This window comes from Musa acuminata, chromosome BXJ1-9 (genome assembly GCF_036884655.1).
Source record: "Musa acuminata AAA Group cultivar baxijiao chromosome BXJ1-9, Cavendish_Baxijiao_AAA, whole genome shotgun sequence".
Lineage (NCBI taxonomy): Eukaryota > Viridiplantae > Streptophyta > Magnoliopsida > Zingiberales > Musaceae > Musa > Musa acuminata.
Genome location: NC_088335.1, coordinates 13,396,000 through 13,418,756, shown reverse-complemented (window position 1 = coordinate 13,418,756; position 22,757 = coordinate 13,396,000).

Sequence of the window (22,757 nt, the reverse complement as noted above, 5' to 3'; positions counted from 1 at the left end):
TGAAGACTGAAAATAATAGCTCACAATAAAGATACAAGGCACGACTAGTTGTGAAAGGATTCAGTCAGAAGAAAGGTATCGACTTTGAAGAAATATTTTCTCCTATTGTGAAAATGTCCTCTATCCGAGTTGTTCTTGGTTTGGCTGCCCGCTTGAATTTAGAAGTTGAGTAACTTGATGTGAAAATAGCATTTCTTCTTGGTGACTTAGAAGAAGAAATTTACATGGAGCAACCAGAAGGTTTCAAAGTCAAGGGAAAAGAAAATCTAGTGTGTAAGTTTAGGAAAAGCTTATATGGACTCAAACATGCACCTAGACAATGGTACAAGAAGTTTGATTCCTTTATGATGAGCCAAGGGTATGATAGAACCACGTCTGATCATTGTGTGTTTATGAAGAAATTTTCAGATGATGATTTCATTATTCTCTTGTTATATGTTGATGATATACTGATTGTTGGTCATGATGCTGGTAAAATAGAAAAGCTTAAAAGAGAGTTAATTAAGTCTTTTGCCATGAAAGACTTGGGATCGGTGAAACAAATACTTGACATAAAGATTCTTCGTGATAGAAAGAAAATGAAGATTTAGTTAACTTAGGAGACTTACATTGAAAAGGTTATTGAAAGATTCAACATGAGTAAAGCCAAAGCAGTTTGTTCTCCACTTGTAAGTCATTTCAAGCTTAGTTCGAAATAATATCCTATAAGTGAGAAAGAAAAAGAAGAAATGTCCAAAGTGCCTTACTCATCTGTAGTAGGCAGTTTGATGTATGTTATGGTTTGTACTAGGCCAAATATAACTCATGTAGTTGGAGTTGTCGGTTGATTTCTCTCTAATCCTAGAAAGGAACATTAGGCAGTAGTGAAATAAATATTAAGATATCTAATAGATACTTTGCAGGTTGTGTTTATGTTTTGGCAATGATGAACCTATGTTAGAAGGGTACATAAATGCAGACATAGCAGGTAATACTGATTCCAGGAAGTCCACTTCGGGATTCTTAATTACATTTGTAGGGGGAGCAACCTCTTGGCAATCTAAGTTATAGAATTGTGTTGCTCTATCAACCATAGTAGCAAAATACATAACAATTACTAAAGCCTGTAAGGAAACTTTATGGATGAAAAAGTTTCTATAGGAATTGGGCGTAAAATAAGAAGGATATACTATTTACTGTGACAGTCAAAGTGTCATTCACCTCTCTAAGAATTCAACACACCATTCCAGATACAAACATATTGATGTGAGATATCACTGGATTCGTGATGTGCTTGAGTTGAAAGAATTACAATTGGAAAAAGTGCATACCAATGAGAATGGATCAGATATGTTAACAAAGTCTTTGCCTAAGGAAAAGCTTGAAGTATGTAGGCGAAGAGTGGGCTTAGTACAGCCCACCATATGAGCTGGAGGGGGAGAATTGTTAGGTCCAGCTCATATGTGGGCTTGGATAATTGGACATTTTGAGCCCAAATCAATTATTAAAAGAAAAAAGAGAATACGTGAGGGCAACCGGTGCAGCAAGAGCGCGCAGCGAACAGTGGTGATGCACGGTGAGAGAAAGGAACACAGAGAGGAGGAGAGAGAAAATTAGGATCTTAAGTTTTCTACTTGACGATCAGTGGCCAAACCTTATCAGTTTTGGCCTAAATTTTATGCAGAGAATCCTTACAACAAGCTCTATAGTCCTACTTGTGTTGATCTACATTTTACCCTCTTTGAGGTAATTTTCTGTTATACCCACTTTATGAGACCTAGAATTCTCTTTTGATGAGATCTATCTATACGATGATGATATGCTATTTTTGAGTCAAGATCTATGTTCTTGATGTTATTGTGATCCTCTAGTTATTTTAGAGAAGATTTACTAAAAATCTGTTATCATTACTATTGACAGTGGAAGTTTAAGGTGGATTACGGTCCCGTGGTTTTCTCACATTGGGTGTTTTACGTTAAAAATTTAGTCTCATTATGTGATTGATTTATTGTTCTATTATTTATGTTGTTCTGGTTGATATTTCTATTTTGATATCAAGTTAGTATTTTGATAAGGAACCCATTTTGATACATAAAGAGGGAAAATAATTATTCTGTTTTAACATGTTTTTCTCGACGTGTGATTATCTAAGCTCAATAATAATAATTTACTCAAAAGAAAATATTCTACCCATACCGTACCATATACCATTGGGCCTAGCCTATTATAATGACATACTAATTTATTATTACGGAGGTTAGTTACTATTCACCATTAACTCTACCTTTCCCGTTTGTCCTAATTTGAGCATTAGCGAAGCCGGACACCCCACCCTGCCCTACATTAGTCTTCATGTAGGTTGGCTCATTAGTGAACACATAGCTTCTTGTAGGTTGCACATACGGTTAAACCAATGAGTCACTGATAATCAGACCAATAGGAATAGGAATAGGAATGTATCATGCTTTCCGTTTCACTTTTTAAGTTTTCTCTTTCCTCCTTAGATCTTATGATTTCAAGAAATTTGATTCAACCCATTAATTTGTGCCCTTTTTTTCTCGATAAATGTTGTCTTTATGCAAAAGATCTTCCAATCTTTCATTTTTGACTTGCATTTTGTCTACTTAAATTAGATAATCATGCCAGCGGATACCTAATTTGGATTGTTAGGATACCAACTCTTCTCAATTGTATCCGAGCGATGGGAATTTGGGAAGTTATTGAAGTCTTTAGGTAAAAAGACACCCTTTTATTACTTTATTTCTTTGCAAGAACCTTGCTTTTGTCTTAGGGATGATGATGATGCAGTTGTTTTGTTGGTGAGTGGATGTTTTGACTAGTCAATATTACAATACACTGTCTATTAATGAACAGTTACTTTTTTTTGGGTGTTATATATATAATTCCCCAATGATCCATAACACAGTCATAGAGTACTTCAAGATTTCATGGAGGAGATGAATTTGCAGTTACACATCATTTTGGAGGTTCATCCAGATCACTTCTATTTTTATTATGCTGTATTTTTAAATTTCATAACTAGTGATATTTGCTTTTTAAGATCCACATTCTTGCAATAGGAAAATAAAGGATCGGAAAGAAAAGATCAACACTAAGACACTTAATACTCCAGTATCATGAACCCTCGAAACCATATCAGCTGCTTGAGCAAATGATTTATGCTGCCTTCATAGCATCAATTGATATCCTTAATCAAAACATATATGATGGTTTAAACCTTTCAATTGATATCCTTAATCAAAAGATTAGTTTAGCATTAACTTTACATCCTTGTCAAGTATGTCGTTTGATAACCAAGACGAAGAGTTGAGTCCAGCCCGTTTGGTATATTTATAATTGACTATTTATTCTATATCCTTGGATCATGAGACTCAACTAAAAAAAATTATTTCTCTATTTTTTTTTTTTTGTGAAACTCCACAATGTATATCTATTAATGTGTCCTAGTCATAGGTGTTGTGAAAGCCAATCACATGAGTGATAACACGTGTGATATGATACGTATTTTTTTTGTTTATTATATTTTAGTATTTTATCACTTAATATTACTTGTTATATATATATATATATATATATATATATATATATATATATATATATATATATATATATCTGTGCAATGAGAATCGGATCATGATGGGATCACGATAATGAGACTGGTTCACCTTTAAACACAGACCCCAAATAATCCTAGTCATAGGTTATTCGAAAGGGACATCGAGATAACCGAACAGACTGGTGTGCTGTATACTTGTCTATATGATAGAGGTAGCTTGTCTCATAGTTGCTCGTGTGGGGACACTAGAGCTACGATGTAGGTGTTCATTGGAGAATAAGTTCACTAATTGATATGCTCACGGAATGTTGGATGGTTAATGATACCTCATTATCAGACAATAATTCCATTGTCCCAATAATGTACCTGGTCCTTAGACTTAAGATATTAAGGCTATCCTGTATGAGTATTCCACTCTTTGATACAGGATTTATAGGCTTGAAAGTTTCAAATCTAGCACAACCGGTTATTGGGAGTGGCAGCCAACCTTACAAGGACTATTGAGTGTCGATAGAAGATCATCCACTCTCGGTGTCATGAGAAAAATATCTCATATGTTCTTACTCTAACAAATCCCTGACTAGGATCATTCGGATTGAGAGAGAAAGAGTTCCATGAGAAAATTCGATTAAAGTGAGATTCGAATAGAAATCGTATGAGCTTGATAACATCATGCTCGGTATATGGTCTCTAGGATATTAGATGAATGAGAGACTATATGTATACATTAATTAAGAACAGATAGGTCTAAAAGATTAGATTCCCTTGTATCATGTAGGGACTGTGGCGTAGTGGCCTAATACATTCGTAGTCGATATGTTGAGTGAATTATTATAGAGATAATAATTCATTGAGCTATAATGAGTTCTGACAGGTATGACTCATGGCCAGCTCGATATTGGGCCTAGATATGAGATATCCGTCGAAGCCCCTATCTTATTAGATATCCAATAAGCCCTTGAATTATTGAATCCTATGGATGAGATCTAATAAGTATCAATGAGATAGTATTAGATAGAGATCCACTAATATAAGAGGCTTGGGTAGTTAGATGGAGATCCAATACCCAATAGGATATGATCCATTAGGGTTAAGTTGACAAGGGACCTCTATAAGTATGAGGGAACTAAACACCCATAGGTCAGAGGTTTTTGGTGCCACCTCTTATTCTCCTCTCCCCTTCTCCTTCTCGGATAACAGGTATAAAATTTTGGGCAACGAGATATATGATCTCCCTATGTAAAACATAATCTTTCATATATACAATTTTCAGTTTTGTGGATTTTACGTATCAATCTTCGAATGACAACAAACACCTTTTTGGGAAATTTAAGATTTTTATTTTATCCTTTCATTGTATGTGATGTCGCCCCTAGTTTTTCTACAATGTGAACCCTCAAATTTCTAAGGTCCATAGCTAATGGAATCGACAAATCCTTATTCATGGATAAACCTTATTGTTCACTATCCTTTTGTACTCTGGTATTTGTGGGATAAATGTGAACCTTCGTTAGAAATTGTAAATGGAGTTATACTTAGAGCCCGTGATGCTCTGCTAGCCCCCTATGACTTCACTCAAACGTTGGTGGATGGAGCTCCCAAACATGGGAGACTTATATTTGGTGGTCATTCAGAAATGGATGGACTATATTATGTTATGATCCCACTTCATCTTCTATATGTTTGACATGATATCCAAGGCTTTGGCTATGTTTTTATGTATGCTTTGGATAAGAATGAAATGAATGCAACGTCATGTGACATTTGAGCTTCTATTCATGTTTTGTTCTTTGATATATTTCTAAAATGTTTATGTCTTTGTTATGTCTTGAAATATATCATATGCCATGGATATGCTTCTTATGCCAATGATATGCTCCAATTACCTTTCCTCGATTATATAAACAAATCATGCTTCATACGAAACGACATCGTAATTCTGCATTCAAACAAAACATGCTTTTGTTTCATCTTGTATCTCTACTTTGTATTTTGATACCTTATTTATTTGAAAACTATCCTCTTTACTATGAATATGTTAATCACTTGCTGAGCTTTATATGCTCACCTCGTTGCTATATAAAATTTTCATGATAGCTTATCGCTCGCTAAAATATATAAATTGGGTTGAGGCAGTGAAAAGCTAGAAGATTTTGGGGCAAATATTTCATACTTGATAGATTATTGTTATATAAGTTCCTTTTGAGTGTAATGAAATATCAATGATAAATCTAGATTGATGTATCTTGTAAATATTTGGAAAGTACCTCTCATGTCGAGATTTTGGAAATGTTAAGTTTAAGCTATGTAATGATATAAACTTGTGGTATATATTGGTTCTACGATTATATAGATTGGCACACTTATGGATTTATTATATGGTTATGGTTTAGTTAAGTTGGCTTTGGATTTTATGAATCATTAAGTGATACGATGGTATGATTATAAACTGCATAGGTTTTATGAATTGTGGATTATATAAGTGAATTTTGACTTGAGTGTTTCCTTAGTGGCCTCAAATGTGTGATTGGATCCTGGATTGTTTGTTGAATTATAATATTATTAATTTTGAGTTAGGTTCACACCTCTTAGATAAGAATTAAATTCACGGAGTGTGACAGCTGATCTCATAGTTGCTCATGTGGGGACACTAGGGTTACGATGTAGGTGCTCATTGGAGAATAAGTTCACTAATTTATCTACTCACGGAATATTAGATGGTTAATGATACCTTATTGTCAGACAATAATTCCATTGTCCCAATAGTGTCCCTGGTCTTTAGACTTAAGATATTAAAGATGTCTGTATGAATACTCCACTCTTTGATATTAGATTTATAAGCTTAAAAGTTTTAAATCTAGCACAGCCGGTTATTGGGAGTGGCAGCCAACCTTACAAGGACTATTGAGTATCAATAGAGGATCATCCACTCTCGGTGTCATGAGAGGAATATCTCATATGTTCTTACTCTAACAAATCCCTAGCCGGGGTCATTCGGATTGAGAGAGAAATAGTTCTCTAGGGAAATTTGATTAAAGCGAGATTCGAGTAGAAACCGTATGAGCTTGACAACATTGTGCTCGGTATACGGTCTTTAGGATATTAGATTAATGAGAAACTATAGGTACACAGTAATTGAGGACAGATAGGTCTAAAGGATTGGATTTCCTTGTATCGTCTAGGGACTATGGCATAGTGGCCTAGTACATTCGTAGTCGATATGTTGAGTGAATTATTATAGAGTTAATAATTCATTAAGCTAAAATGAGTTTTGATAGGTATAACTCATGACCAGCTCGATATTGAGCCTAGAGGGTCACACACATATAGTAGGCGTTGCGACAAGTAGAGATTTAGATATGAGATATCCGTCGAAACCCCTATCTTATTATATATCCAATAAGCCCTTGAATTATTGAATCCTATGGATGAGATCCAATAAGTGTCAATGAGATAGTATTGGATAGAGATCCACTAATATAAGAGGCTTGGGTAGTTTGATAGAGATTCAATATCCAATATGGTATGATCCATTATGGTGAAATTGACAAGGGGTCTCTATAAATAGGAGGGAACTAAACACCTATAGGTCAGAGGTTTTTAGTTGCCACCTCCTATTCTCTTCTCGCCTTCTCCTTCTCGGATAACAGATGTGAAATTTTAGGCAACGATTTGAGGAGTATTGTCACAGTTTTGTTGTGTGGATTACTACTAGATAGGAGAACGCTTGATCTCCTTTATCCTCTCCTACAGATCTGTAGGGGTTCTGAGATATATGATCTCTCTATGTAAAACACAATCTTTCATATATACAATTTTCAATTTTGTGGATTTTGCGCACTAATCTTCGAATGACGATAAACATGTTTTTGGGAAATCTAAGATTTTTATTTTATCCTTCCGCTATGCATGTGATGTCGCCCTTAGATTTCTCTACAATGTTAACCCTCAAATTTCTAAGGTTCATAGCTAATGGAATCGACAAATCCTTATTCATGGATAAACCTATTAGCAAAAGAGAATGGATTGGATTTGCTAAAGTTTATTCTAAAATTTCAGTACGTTAAATGATAAGTATGACTACACTATTAAGGTTGAGTATAACCGGAAGCCTATGCTCTTCATATAATATATTTAGTCATGCAATCAGGAACTGCCCAAAAGTTTTATGAAAATTTGATGAGTTTCAAAACAACATCCTTAAAACATGGCTGACCCTATTGAATCCAATGAAAAAGGCAAGCCTAGGATGAAAAATGAGCAATCAGACATGTGTTAAATTGACCTATCTAGAAACTCTTCTAACTCGATACCTAGAAAAATCACTCTTGCCCCCGCCGCCCTTGAAACCAAAGTTGACCTTTTGTGTCCCCCATTTTTGCTAAAGAAGAGATTAAGGTGGATTTAATACTCAAGAGCTCTTGATGGATTTAACACTCACTTTTCTTTCTCTTGCTATCATTTTGCAAAGCAAGATGCTATAACTGCAATTAACAATTGCTTCATCTCAGGGAAGCTGCTCAAAGAGGTAAATATGTCACCTTTCTCACTCTTGTCCCTAAGAAAAAGAATCCTCGATCCTCAATCATTTATCGTTTCAAATCTAAGATCATTTCTAATAGGCTGGTTCGAGTACTTGAAGATATCATTGATACAAACTAGCATACTTTCTTGAAAAGATGATTAATTTATAAAAACATAGATTTGTGTCACGAGATCATGTATAATTATCACCTCAGCAAAGGCTCTCCTAGAATGAGTTTGAAATTTGGTTCATTGGGACTTCCTCTTACACCTTCTAAAGCTTCATGACTTTTCTGTCAATTCAGAAATTTACTATTATGTTAAATGAAGAAATGTAAGATTCTATAAAAGAAGCTGCCCTATGGCCTCGTAATTTTTCTTGATTGTCATGTAGAACTTATCTTAACATTTAAATCATGCTGCTATTCATGAAAGTATTCAACTACACTAGCATTGTCGGAGATCCTTAGTTGCTCATCTTATGTTGGAAGATGATCTCTTTATCTTCTCGATTATAAATTTGATTTCGGCTATCTTCATCAGGGACATCTTACTTCAGTTTAAAGATGATTTGGGTTGGGCCAATGTTGAATAATCTTTTATTTTTTGTTAGGTGCTATGGAGGAACACAACAAGATATTTTAGCGCTTCTAACAGTTTTCTTGGGGATCTCACTTATCAGTAAAAGATTATATTTCTTATGTTGTATTATATATAGCTCATCGTAGAGGGTGACTCATCGACTTTGAACAAATGATAGCTTGATTCTTACAAAAACAGAATGACATTAAAGGCTTCCATAAAGTTGCTTGGCATAATTTTATGTTCTAAACATTACAAGGAGGGGAACTTGTTATTCAAAATCTTTATATTCTAAACTAAATATATTTTATTGAATTTATTTAGACGATAGCCATTCCCTTTAGGTCAAATGAATTATGAAAAGATATCTGATTTGAAACTCAATATGGACTATCCCAACTCCCAGTGTATGCTTGTGGAGCTTTAGGAATATGCTGCAAACAAGGGTACATGCTAAATCCTTGATTTCTTAGATAAATAGGGAAGATACTTTTCTTTAGCTTACCTAAGAGATGTTCTAAAACTTATCGTCAAAGACCATATTAAATATGAGATCTCAATAAGCCCTTTAATTAGAGTATTTAAAATCTGTAAGGATAGAGCATGGGTTGTTGGTCTCCTCTACTCACCAGCTTTAATCCCTATTTAGAATGCCCTTCTTAACATTACTACTTTCCCTCGTTCTCGGAATGACTATGTAGTTTGGGAGCCTTCTACATTTGATACTCTAGAATCAGCGTACACAGCTATGGATAAGCCTTCAAATATGGTTGTGTGGAGCAATATTATTTGGTTTAAGGGCTATATACTATGGTATTCCTTTATCTCTTAGCTTATTTGTTTGAATATGTTAAGCACTTTGGATAGGTCGATAAAGTGGAGAATATGTATCAATTCTTCTTGCTACTTATGCGGTCAAGGAGATAAAATTGTTCTTCATCTTTTCTTTGATTGCACTCATCACGTGTATGGGAAGCCATTTTGTCATTTTGAGTAGATGCAATATATCTCAGTTATTCCCGGGGTGGAACGTAGAATTAGTATAGGTATGCGGCCATTGGAACAACAAGAGTTTCATAAGTCAAATAAAAAAAATTATCTTTCACGACTTCATATATCATATATTGGCTAAAGAGAATCACAAATTTAAGTTAAATACCCAAAAATGTTCATATGTCATTATCTCAATTATTGTACAAGACATGAATAGAAAAATCTAGAATGAATCCACAACTATAATAGACACTACATCAGCTCGAGCCATTATTATTAATTGGAATGTATATCAAAACTTTGTAACTTCTAATTCTACATGGCACCATCGGACCCCTGCTATAGAGGGAATTATTATTTTACATATTGACGTTTTCCTTTTCACTTCCATGATTGGGTTGAGATGTGTTTTTGAGATTATTTTGGAAGTCTCTTTTGTGCTATAGTAGAAGATTGATCGAACGAATGACTCATTCTTCTACATAAATTATAGGCTATCCTCCTCAACCATTTTGAAGAGAAGAAAAAAAAATTACTCCATCCATCTTTGATTTGATTCACAAGTCATGGTAGATATCCTTAACCATCAAGATAGTATCCCATGGAGTTGTTGGATTACTTTAGAGCACATTCAGACTATTCGAGAGTGCTTTGAGATTTTAAAATTTTCTTTCGTTCATCAAGAAATCAACAAATCGATTGACTTTCTCACTCACCTGTATAAGTCTAAGGAAAAGATATTGTTGTCTTCTTTAGAATTTCCGAAAGACTTATGAAGTTTAATTGAAAATGATGCAAAAACAGAGAATACATGGCATGATTCTCATGAATCTCTTGCATGTTTTAGTTATGTTTTTAAATATAAGAATAGTATCTCTTGAGAGATGTCTGTGATGCTTCGTATACTAAAGTGTGGTGAAGATTGATAATTTGCATATTATAATCATCTTTATTTTTAATATAATTTTTCTTATATTCTGGTAAAAAATGAAGAAAAAAAAAATGTTGACTCTTATGTTAAATAATTGCCTTTGACTTGATTTGTTCATGTTGCCTTACACAATTATATTTTACTTGACTGCTGTAATTTAATCTTTAATTTTAGTTTCCATATGAATCGGTAATCTATTCTTCTCCAGCGCTACTATATATTCTGAACTTCTTCTTACGTGTAAAACGAAGATGTAATATGATAGGACCAACTTAGTCTCATATCGGTTGAGGAGTAGGGGAGCCAATGGCTCATAAGCCAGTCATACCTCTATTATCCTTAGAGACGTCTTTTGGAGCTTTGTGGTTCCGAAAGGGCAAAACCGTGTGAGTTTGATCGCACTCACCTAAAGCGGACAATCCCTCGCACCCCAAGGTGCACCGAGAACTACTAATGTGTTGGATGACCCGTAGAAAGCTTTTCTTGCAATTGCACAGAAACCCACATTTCTGTTGCAGAAGCTCTTATCGAGTAATAGTCACAGGCTTGCAGCTCGTTGATCAGGTGAACTGAATGCATCAATGAGTTCATATAATTATCCTTTCTAATCTAAACTATTTTAAAGACTCATATAGAATACATGATGACAATCTTCATTTTTCCAGCAAATCTTCTGCCCGACGAGGCTGAACTGATAGGTGGGTTACGACCTCTCTTTGTGGTGTATTCTCGAGCACATAGATATAAGCTATTAATTCTTTCAGCTGCAGGACATTAGATGCTCACATTTTTCTTCCTGGAGCTGACTATTTCGACTTTAATCTTCCCAAAATGAGTGCCACTTGAGCGAGCATTTATTATGAGCAGGTGCTTTATCATTCACATTTTACATGCTGAAATAACATGTGTAATCTCTCAACTTGCATGGTGACGAGCTTAGCGTATTGCAAGCATTTTCTATTACCTTGGTGTCTTTCTTGGACTAATGCTGCAATGGCTGAGCCTGCTGGGTGGCTGATAAGCTGGCAGAATGCCTGATCTTGAGTTGTCTGCCAAATGATATCCTGTTGGTTGTGTTAAAGCTTTTGAAGAGGATTGGCACGAGTCATTCACTGTGAGGAAGCCATAGCATCAACATCGAATTTGGTGGAAGTATCTGCAAACCATGAACTGTTGCACCAACAGTGTCGTTTTCAGCTTCTCTTGTGCTTCGTTTCAAGCCAAATTTTGTCCCATGAGACAAGCTGACTTCAAGGTCCATTCAATGGTTTATGTTTCAAGGTCATTGACTAAGTGTGTCTACTTCTTGAAATTTTCCTAGGTTTATACTATCTAATAATACAAGATATTGCCATCTTCTCATATCCTTTTTTGATTTGGAGAACAGCATTTTGACTTTTTATAACTTTCATAATGACGCGACACGATGTTAGATGATATTTAATCTCATATTGATAGAAGACTTTCACGTTAGAATGGATAATTGTTTAAAGGCCGATGATATCTTATTAGCATATAACACCCATAGTAAATTGTATAAATCTTTTCTATAATCGGTGATAGTGTCAAATCATTTGTCCAGTGAACATCTAATAATATTTTATCAAACATAGATCAAATTTTTTTTATAATCAAACAAACAATTTGGGATCCATAAATATTTTCTCACCAAGGGATCATTTGTGCTATAGTGGGTCAAGCATTAGGTACCCTTAATTCCTCATATTACTTTATTAACTGAAAATTAATAATGATTAGATAAGTCTCGACGTTTTGATATAATTATTCCTTTACGACTTGAGTGATCAATCACTATTTATAGAAATACATTCTTAGTTTAAAGAAATGATGTAAATTAATTTTTGTAAGAGTCTCTTCTTCACATTGGAGAATAATGAATTAATTTTTCTGAGAGAAAATATGGAAGTATATTTTGAGATCAAAATCAATTTTGATTTGTCATCTAATAGAGACACAGACAGGAGGGCTACCAATCAAATAAATTTTAGGCTGACCTAAACTCCACCTTTCTCTTCTCTCTCACAAAATAGAATCTAATACTTTATTGGAAATAGAGATCATTAGATAAATTAGCAAACTCTATTGCATCAAACATCAGCTCCCCCCCTATTGTCACTCCCAATAAATTAGAGTTGTGTGTAGGGGAGGTGATGGCAGTGCCACTTCTGGGATCTTGAAGGAACTTGTTTCTGCCCATTCTAAAGCTCTATTTGGTACACCATTTCTCATTTGTTTGAGTGCTTAAGAGGGAGGAGAAAGGAAGGTAAACCAACCACAAGCTGCAGCATAAGTTCCCTTCATTTTTGGTGTTGGTGGCGAAGTTTCTTCTCGCATCTCATCGTGCCTAAAACATGTTGCATTTGTCCTTTGCCTCTCTCTCTCTCTCTCTCTCTCTTCTCTCTCTCTCTCAGAGGCTGTCGGTGGGTTCGCTTTAACTTACAATCTCAGCTCATATAGAAAAGAGAATGGCCCATTTGGTGCACTTTCTTTCCTCAAGTCCTTGTTTTCGGAGACAAAGAAAAAGTCAAACAATGATGCAGAATGCTTTTGCTTGATTCTCTCTTATTTTTATTATTTGATTCTTCTTGTTTGTTAAAAATAACTTTTGAAATTAATAATAAAAAATTTTATCTTCTATTATTTCATAGAATAAAATTTGGATGGATAAAATAAAGAGAGACGTTTGTTAGTTCAGATGCATTCGACTCTTAAATGGTCAAATTAAAATATATAAAGAGTTTCTATAATTGAAATAAGAATGAATTCGGTGATGTATTAGGTCAATTTATTAAGAAAATACATATAATTACTTAAAAATATTAAAAAATATATTTTTATTTATAAATAATTAAGTATAGTCTTAATTGACGATAAAAGAAATATCGAAGATGAAACAAACATGCTAAAGAACGTATATATGCTATAAATAAAATGTGTGAGACAATTAGTATCAATGATACAAGAAAAAATAATAATAAAAATGTTTCAGATGACTTCACTAGAGATTATAAATAACGATTAAAATAATTCAAATCATGTTATTTAGTTGAAAATATATTAGCACAATATAACTCTATTAATATTATACAGTGACTCGATTCAAAATATTATTTTAATCTCGTTGGACATGAAATATTTATTCTCCATTCTTTTCTCCCACCCAAGCTTGATCTAATCTTATCTTTTAATGTCGTTTATTTTAACCTTTGTAATTTTGATCATACATTATTGAAATTTTTATGATTTATTCGTATCTAAAATAATTTTTATATTTTTAAAAATATAGTATATAACAAATATTAGAATATGTGACTTACTGACTTATAATAAATTATTAATATAATAACATATATAATTTAAGTTTAAAAAAATCTATTTTAGCTTATGTGATTTTTTGTTATGAAGCACTTAAACCCTTATTATTTTGTTTATATTTAAAATAACTCTTATATTTTTAAAAATATAACATATAAGCTCCTCTCATCAAGTTTGAGTTAATAGACATTACATTCTGCTTATACGATATCCTGACTCATAATAAATCATTAATATAATGATATATATAATTTAAGTTTAAAAATTAAGTATGTCTTATCGAGGAAGAGGAAGCGACGGAGACTGTAGTGACGAACGAAGGTGAAGAGGCAGAAGTATGAGAGACCAGAGCTAAATGTGAGAGAGAGCTAGACTACCACATCATAAGTGCGATAGGTAGAGGCACGGGAGAGGACGAGGTGAGAGGCGATGGAGATAAAAATGCCCAAGAGGAGGAAGAGAGACCAAAAGACCATTGTATATCTAGCATTAGACTAGTTGACGCACTGTCACGACCTTAGCTGGTTTTGCCTAAGGCGTGCGGCACCCTCGCGCGTCCGTCCGCAAAGGTCAGCCTCCCCGAAGCCTCCCATTGTCCCTTAGGACCAACAAAAGAGAGAACGGGTTAAAGAGAACGCCTCAATCGGGATCCACAAGCAAACATGTCCGAAAAACACTTCATAGACAATGCAAATTACAAACAGACTTTACAAGCTCTGAATAGTTGCACAACAAAGGGTAAAATGGTCCATTACAGACCGAAAAGCTCTCGAACGTGTCCACATGACACAACCTTTATTTACAAGCCTAAAGAGGCCACCAACCCAACTAAAATGGGACTATTAAGCCTTCGGCCGCCCCTTTACATTCTGTACAAGGCATGAACATGCCAAAAGACAACGGACAGACATAAGCATTACATCCAACATCTTGTTTAGAAGTTTGTCCATTACATTCTCCCCGACTTATCCCTTCGACGTCCTCGTCGAAGCCTTTGTGAACACTGCAACTCTTCGCCTTTGCTGAGTCTTCAATCTTCCGCTCCAGCTGCAATGCGCCTCCTGGCTCCCAGCTGCTCTCCGCTGCTGTTTCTGAGTAGTCGAACCTTTGATCCGCCATGCTGCTTCAACTCGCCAATGACTCTGACTCTGGTGTGGGGTTGGCTGAGTTGTATTGATCCTCGTTGATTCCTGCGGATCCACCAAATGAAGGAAAAGACCATTCTTACTGCGCCAGTTTCTCAAAATTTTCACATGCTGCTTGAACTGGGTGGATGCTTGTTGGAGCTTTAACGAGCATCGCCTCGCAAACTTCTGAAGTTTTGGGTCCTTCCTCCACAAAATCTGCTCATTGACTCTTCTTTCAGTTAGTTGTCACATCCAAGTAGGTTCGCATCACTTCCGCTTTCGATTGGCATTTCGTTGGGAAATGAAGCGGACAATCTACTCTCAGTAGCACTGATCACCGTTGGTGAGGATTTTGACAACTATTGTCTTCCATTATCTTCGAAGGGTCTTTGAACTTGTGCAGAGCTCCTCTGCTGGATAGATAAGAGAACTGGGGTACTCGGTTTCGCCCATTCTCTTAAGAGTTGAGAAGGCAAAGGTTACTTGACTTCGCCCGCCTCCTCGAGGTTGTACTTCATGCATCGAGCTGGTTACTGGCCTTCGCCTGCTCTTTGCTCACACTTCTGAAGCACTTGAAGTGTTTGCACTCCTTGCGTTGAGTTAGCTACTGTGATTCACCTTCTCAATGCCATTGAACTTCTGGAATGCAGGAAGTTTTCACCCCAACTTGGAGTAATTCTCTGATAGATGAGGTCGCCTATGGGATTGTACCGTCTTCTCCATCAACCCTGCCGCCTACTCCACTGAGTAGCAAAGGTACAGCACCACGTACTGCCTGCTTCGTTCCTTGGTCGTGCACTCTTGCATGACCCGAAGTCCTTCACTTACGGCTATCTTGATGAGAAACTTGTTGACACCGGTCTTACGAAGTTTCTTGGCCTCTGCCCTTCAGCCTTGTCTCGGTACTTGGAGATTGCCTCTGCATGCTCCACCTCCTCGGCCCCTTTCACGACCAAGCGCTCTCCCTCCGTGAGAGCAAGGGATCAATGACTTGCACGGAAGTCCCGCCTCTGCGGTACCATGGCGCTGCCATGCCCATGGCCCTACTATCCGTCGCTTCGCCTCTGTATCCCTTTCCTTCACAATCAGTAGAGATGTCTCCGTGGCACTCCTCTGAGTCCACCTCCATTCTAACTGATGCTTGATTTTGGGTAGCTAAGTCCCTCTGGACTCATCGTCGCTTCCTCGCCCCTTTCGACCCCCTGCTTCAACACCTCTGTGTTCTCCAAGCAGTCCGTTTGGTCGATGGAAAGACAGACTGCAACTCTCATCCATGGCCTCTGCCATCACGTTGTAGAGTTTGCACCGATTCTGTTCTCCTTAGCTTCCTTGGTAGCAACGTTCGCTTACTCGACCTTGTCCTCTGACTTGTCGGGCTCCCTTAAGCGAATATGAGCTCTGGAGCAGTCCAACTCTCCAGCTGCTTCGATCATACCTCTGTATGATCAAGTCCCTCCCATGGAACTCACTGGTACTTGCATTCGAACTTTTCCCTTGGTGGAACCCAGCCCCCATATGCTGATGACCAAGGTTTTCATCCGATGCAAAATTCGGTGCACGCCCGGAAGACCCGCCTCTGCGATACCATGGCCTTCACTCCTTGAATCCATAGCCCTTCTTGCCGTCGTGTTGTTCACCAAAGCGGAGCTCCCAGTAGCTCCCGATCATACCTCCATATGATCTCATCCCTCACGGGACATGTCGTGTGTGTCGCATTGCCACGAACTGTTCCACCACGATCCGCTGCACCATGTCGCCTCCTGGTGACATCTCCATTGCATTCTGATACTTGTGGAATAAACTCGAATTGTGAACCCTCCATGTGTGGCCTCTGCCAATACATCGCAGGGTCTCCTCCACCTTCGATTTTGTTCGCTCCTTTGGCAATCGACCTTCATCCACCCACTCTTGGGTCACACCTAGATGAAGCACCGCTCTAGGACAGTCCGTCGCCTAGTAGCTCCCGAAGTCCACCGACTTCACTGTAATTTGTGCACCATTGTCTGGATCCTGGGCCTCTGCCCCTACCAGCACAATCTCCACTGCGCACCGCTTCCTTCATAGCAACTCGAATGGCAACACTGTGGCATATTCTTCAAGAGTACCCGCCTCTGCGTCCTCTTGCCCCGTGCTAAGGCCTTCTGTACCCAACTTCGCCTTCGCAAATTGAGTCGCCTTAGTTCCTCCATCGAATGCTCCTCCGAGATAAGGTGCATGTGCCCCGAAGCTCCCTTCGTCTTTGGCACCATGCAAGATGAGTCCGCTCTGTTAGAATGAAGGACCCAGGGAACAGCATGATTCTACTCCTGCCTCTGCAAGAGTTCATGTCCTTGACCTCTGTCTAGGGAAAGCGCTGTGCCTCTGCTCCATGTTCCAACTTCTATACTGGCTCCCTTCATGCGGCTTGGGTACTTCGCCAAGTTACACCCAAGGTGCTCCGCTCCTCGTTTTTGCATTGAGTCGATGGTGGCCCTCGCGCCCACCATTCCACGGGTCAGCCCTCCCTTGAGTCCGATCTCCATATCGACTCCAAGTGTGCCTCCATTTGAGTTGCTTTGGGTCGCTCCCCCACTTGATCTCGCAATGCATCCACCAATGCATTCTCTCAAGCGAGATCATGCGACGACTCCTCGCCGCTTGCTCAGTCCATTGAGCTTCGTGGAGTTGTTGTTTGTGAGGTACTCCTCCTCAACATGTGAAGTCCGTCTCACATGATTCTCCCTCTGGAGAGCTGAGACTTATCCCTCCTGGATAACTGTCCCGTTGGAGCAACATCTCTCTTCGTTTCGGAGACCACCATCCCCTTGGACTACTCCGATCTGCTGAACAAACTGTGCATTGTTCTGCCTCTTGCAAACGCACTTACTAGATTGCGCCTCCACGTCAATACAGCCACCGCTGCACCCCTCAAGGCCTAGCAACATGCTGAACTCGTTACACACTTCAGCCTCCTCCGGACGTATCCTTCGCATGTCGAAGAGAAAGTTTCAATGCTCCATGGCGCCGAGTCTCGACCGCCTTGGGATGGCCACGAACAATCCATCGTCCGCATACAAGCCCATGCATGAGTACCGAATTCTTCGAGTTAGCAATTCCCCTCACCTCTGTGAGCTTTGCACAACTCTTTCGGTCGCTGAGCAACTCATTCCACTTTGCATGGTCTCGTCCTTTGCCAAGCGCCTCGCTTGCCTTGAGCACCATCAAGTAAAGTTGTCAACGTTGAGCCGTAGCTCAAACTCAGCCATCCCAACCTTTGTGCGCTCCAAATTCTTCCAAGCTTGCCTGTTCTCGTGGTGCCTCTTGCGCGAAGGGTTGGCCATTCCTCTGAATGCCAATCTTAGATGCCCGCTCCTCTGAGCGACTCTTTTCCCTACATCTCCATGCCCGTTTTCCCTCAAACGGTCGCGCGTGTGCTGACTGCCCTCAACGCAGCCCCGCTAGGTCCCCCACGTTTGCATGTCAAGTGTTTCTATGAGTGCTTGTCCCGCTCTGATACCACACTGTCACGACCTTAGCTGGTTTTGCCTAAGGCGTGCGGCACCCTCGCGCGTCCGTCCGCAAAGGTCAGCCTCCCCGAAGCCTCCCATTGTCCCTTAGGACCAACAAAAGAGAGAACGGGTTAAAGAGAACGCCTCAATCGGGATCCACAAGCAAACATGTCCGAAAAACACTTCATAGACAATGCAAATTACAAACAGACTTTACAAGCTCTGAATAGTTGCACAACAAAGGGTAAAATGGTCCATTACAGACCGAAAAGCTCTCGAACGTGTCCACATGACACAACCTTTATTTACAAGCCTAAAGAGGCCACCAACCCAACTAAAATGGGACTATTAAGCCTTCGGCCGCCCCTTTACATTCTGTACAAGGCATGAACATGCCAAAAGACAACGGACAGACATAAGCATTACATCCAACATCTTGTTTAGAAGTTTGTCCGTTACAGCACGTCCACCTAAAATAGGACCGAAAGCTCCCGAACTTATCATCGGCACAAGAGAGACTTAACTCATCGATTAATCTCCTTTTGAAAGCTGGCACAGTGCTTAAGAATGGAAACAACTTTGATGCTTACGGGCAAAAAGTTTTAGGAGTTGCAATTAACCTCACAAAAACTTGTGTTCCTTGAGAAGGTGCATGAAAGTACGATATTTTTCATGAGTCTACCCAAATAAGCCAATCAGATGCTTTGGGTCGGTTGAGATCTCCCAACCCTAATATAAACTTAAGTTCCATAATATCGAATCGATCAAGTTTCGGTCGAACCCAACCCGTTCACAAGGTTCTTTTATTTTTAAGAATTTTATATATTATATCGATTATATTCTTATTTATAGAAACAATTATAAATAATAATATTTGTCCTCACTAGTTTTTATATATGCATATTATTTTTATAGAAACTAAAAAATTAAAATTTCCTCTTAATTTCATAGGAGGATATATAAACACCATAAAAAAAACACTCATATTTTAGGTATTTTTCAAAAGGTATGCCCTCTATTTTTTTCCAAAATGATACCTTTAATTTGAGAAATAACCAAAATACCCTTCAAAAGTTTTTTTGTTAATTTTTTCATTCATTTTTGTTTTATCAATTTTCAACTATTACAATATTTTTATTTAACTCGTTTATAGTGTTTTTCAATAGCATTTACAGTATTTTATTGATGTACTAAAAATATTATGAATATTATTAAAAAATACTATAAGTCACATTATATCGTATCTCTTTGGTTGTTATTGCTATTACAATATCATTTTGTTGAGCTTATAGTTAATTTGGTGGAGACTATGAGTCTATTTAGTTTATTTATATTTTTTTCAGATAAGTTTTACAGTATTTTTATTGTGGTGAGCAAAATACTATAACAGACTAAAAATACTGTAATAGGCAAAAACACTATAAAATTTTGAGAGATAGTTTAGGTATTTTTTAAATTAAAAGTTCTATTTGAAAAATAAAATAAAATAGAGGTACCGATTAAAAAAATCTAAAATATAAGTATTTTTTAAAAATATCGTCGCCCCAAAAAAAAATGCATTCATTCCTATCTATCGCCCGAAAAAAATTGAATGAAGCTAGTTATTAAGAATTTTATATATTGTATCGATCATATTTTTATTTATAGAAATAATTCTAAACAACATTATTTGTCATAAAAAAATAAATAGATAAATAAACAGATATGTTGAGTTATGATTGTCACGAGCATATGCATGTAGGAGTTTTTATACATGTAAAATTATTTTCATTCTAAAACTATAAAGTTCAAAATTTATTCTTATCATTGTAGGAGGATATCACAAGGAGAAGATTAATTATTTATTCTTTCATTCGATATTTATTAATAATTTCTCTCTTTAATATGACTGAAATATCATGATATATCCACACATAATGAGCATTTTTTTTTTCCTTATCATAGAAATATTCCATTCACTATTTTCAATGAGTAGAAGTCTTTCCATTAATTATTCTTTTATATCTGAACCATTTCTCTGCTCTTTAACTTGAACATCTCACAGACCTACGTATCGAAGTGGTCTTACCAAACACACCTGCAGTATTAGTTTTACATGTAGCATATATTATACGAAGGAAACAACACATCAACAGATGAGATAATCTTCGGGCAGTGGATTATTTCGTTGTACATTATTAATAACAATTGTATCAGCAATTCAAACATAGAAAGCATGATATTTTAAACATAACTTAATTAAGACATAATGTTTGCTTGATGCTAATTGCTGACCTCAAAGTACTTTTTGCACTTGCTTGACAGGTTGATGAATCGCTCGTGAATAACTCATGAAAGAAGATGAATGAATGAATGATCACAAGATTCTCTTACGTATTCCTCGTCGCATCATCTCAAGAAGCTATAAATCACAAGAGCATGTCTTGGGTTCTCAAAAAAAATAGTTCTATCACATTATGTCCTATATATATCAAGTCCTAATGGCTAAATCTTCCATAATTATTAGCCAAAACTAAGATTTGTAGAGTGTCATATCTTTATTATCATCCTAAGCTAATAATCGAGTGCATGGAGAGAGTTGTGTCCGAGTCGAACATTCGGGAGGACAAAGGAAGAGAGCATAGTACGAAATGCCAAATCCCTTTCTCTTCCACACTCAACCCATCATCACTGGTTCAAAAAAAATACCTCCATGGTGTTTACACACTCGATAGCTTTTCTTTATTTATGGATGGGGACGGTACCCCTACCTCCATTTTCCCTGCACTTGGGGTGGGTCCCCTGAGAAGGAAGGACACATCTCCTCCTCTCATCATTCAGAAGAAGAAAAGTAGGTGAAGTTCTTTTATATTGTAATTTGATCTCTTATTTTTTTTCTAAAATTTAAAAACTTTATATATTAGTTTAATATCGATTTGGATAATTTACGGGACTCATAAGATATTAAGATTCCAACATGTATCATCAAATATAAGACATAATGATTTATGGGTCTAATAAATTTGTATATATGTATGTATGTATGTATGTTTAATCGTGCTTCAAAATAATACCTCATTTTTCTTCACTAGATTTTGAATACATCATATTCCATTCACTAGATTTTTCTGTCTTTCTTTTCTTTGTTTATAGCACTTTCGTCTCTTTAAAGCACCTATAAAGTTATATAGAGGTCTTTAGAGCCAAAAGTAAAACCCCATTGGCCAAAATGATCTTTATTGTGATTATAAACAATTATCAGTGAGTATTACTACTCTTGTCACAGTATATATAGCCTAACAAAAATCTAATCATAATTTTCATATCCCTCATTATTAGTTAGATAATTTATGGGGAAAAAAATCTTCACTATTGTTTTTTTTACCAAATAGCGCCTCTATTTATTTTTTACTTGAAGATGTTAATTTTTTTATAAATATTTTAAAATATTTATGAACCAAACACAATTCAACTTGTGATTTTTGAAGGAGGAGGTTTAATTGAATTGGTTCAAAACAATCCAATTTTGAACCCTTGAGATGTCACTAATGTAATTAGATTTAGCTCATAATTTTTTTATCATTTATAAAAAAAAATATTGCCAAGTGAAAACGAATAGGGGACCAAAATGCCCTAATGAGTGTTCACTTTCCTACCATTTAGAGATTATATATATTTTAATAATGTAATTTTTCATTTAGGCTAAAAGTGCAAGTAGGCCAAACTTTATGAGTTTGCCATACTCAAAATTCAGCTAAACTTGGATCTTCTCACCTGTATTTAAGATATAGACTCGATTGCAACCTAAGGAGTCAAGATTGTGAGAAATAGGATTATAGCTAATAAATTAATATATAAAATTATTATAATAAAGTCCCTCTTAATTTTTATGAATAAGTAAGTATATAGGATTGTGTTAAACCATTGATACCGACGTAAAATCTTGTCAAATGTTAATTAAGAATATTATTTTATAAATATTTTAATGATGAAAATAACTATACACTCGATGTCAAATAATTGGATATATATATATATATATATATATGAATGATTGACTATAAATTTTAATTCGTATTAATATTCCTTAAAAACTATGCTAAAAATCTTACAGGCACTCTATAATTTTTTCTATTTTTAATCCAAATACTCTAATGTTGATTATGGTTAGAAGTGATTAGCCCAGATTTTATATTGTTAAATTATGTTGATTCAAGTAATCATGCTAATTTCAGTCTTTT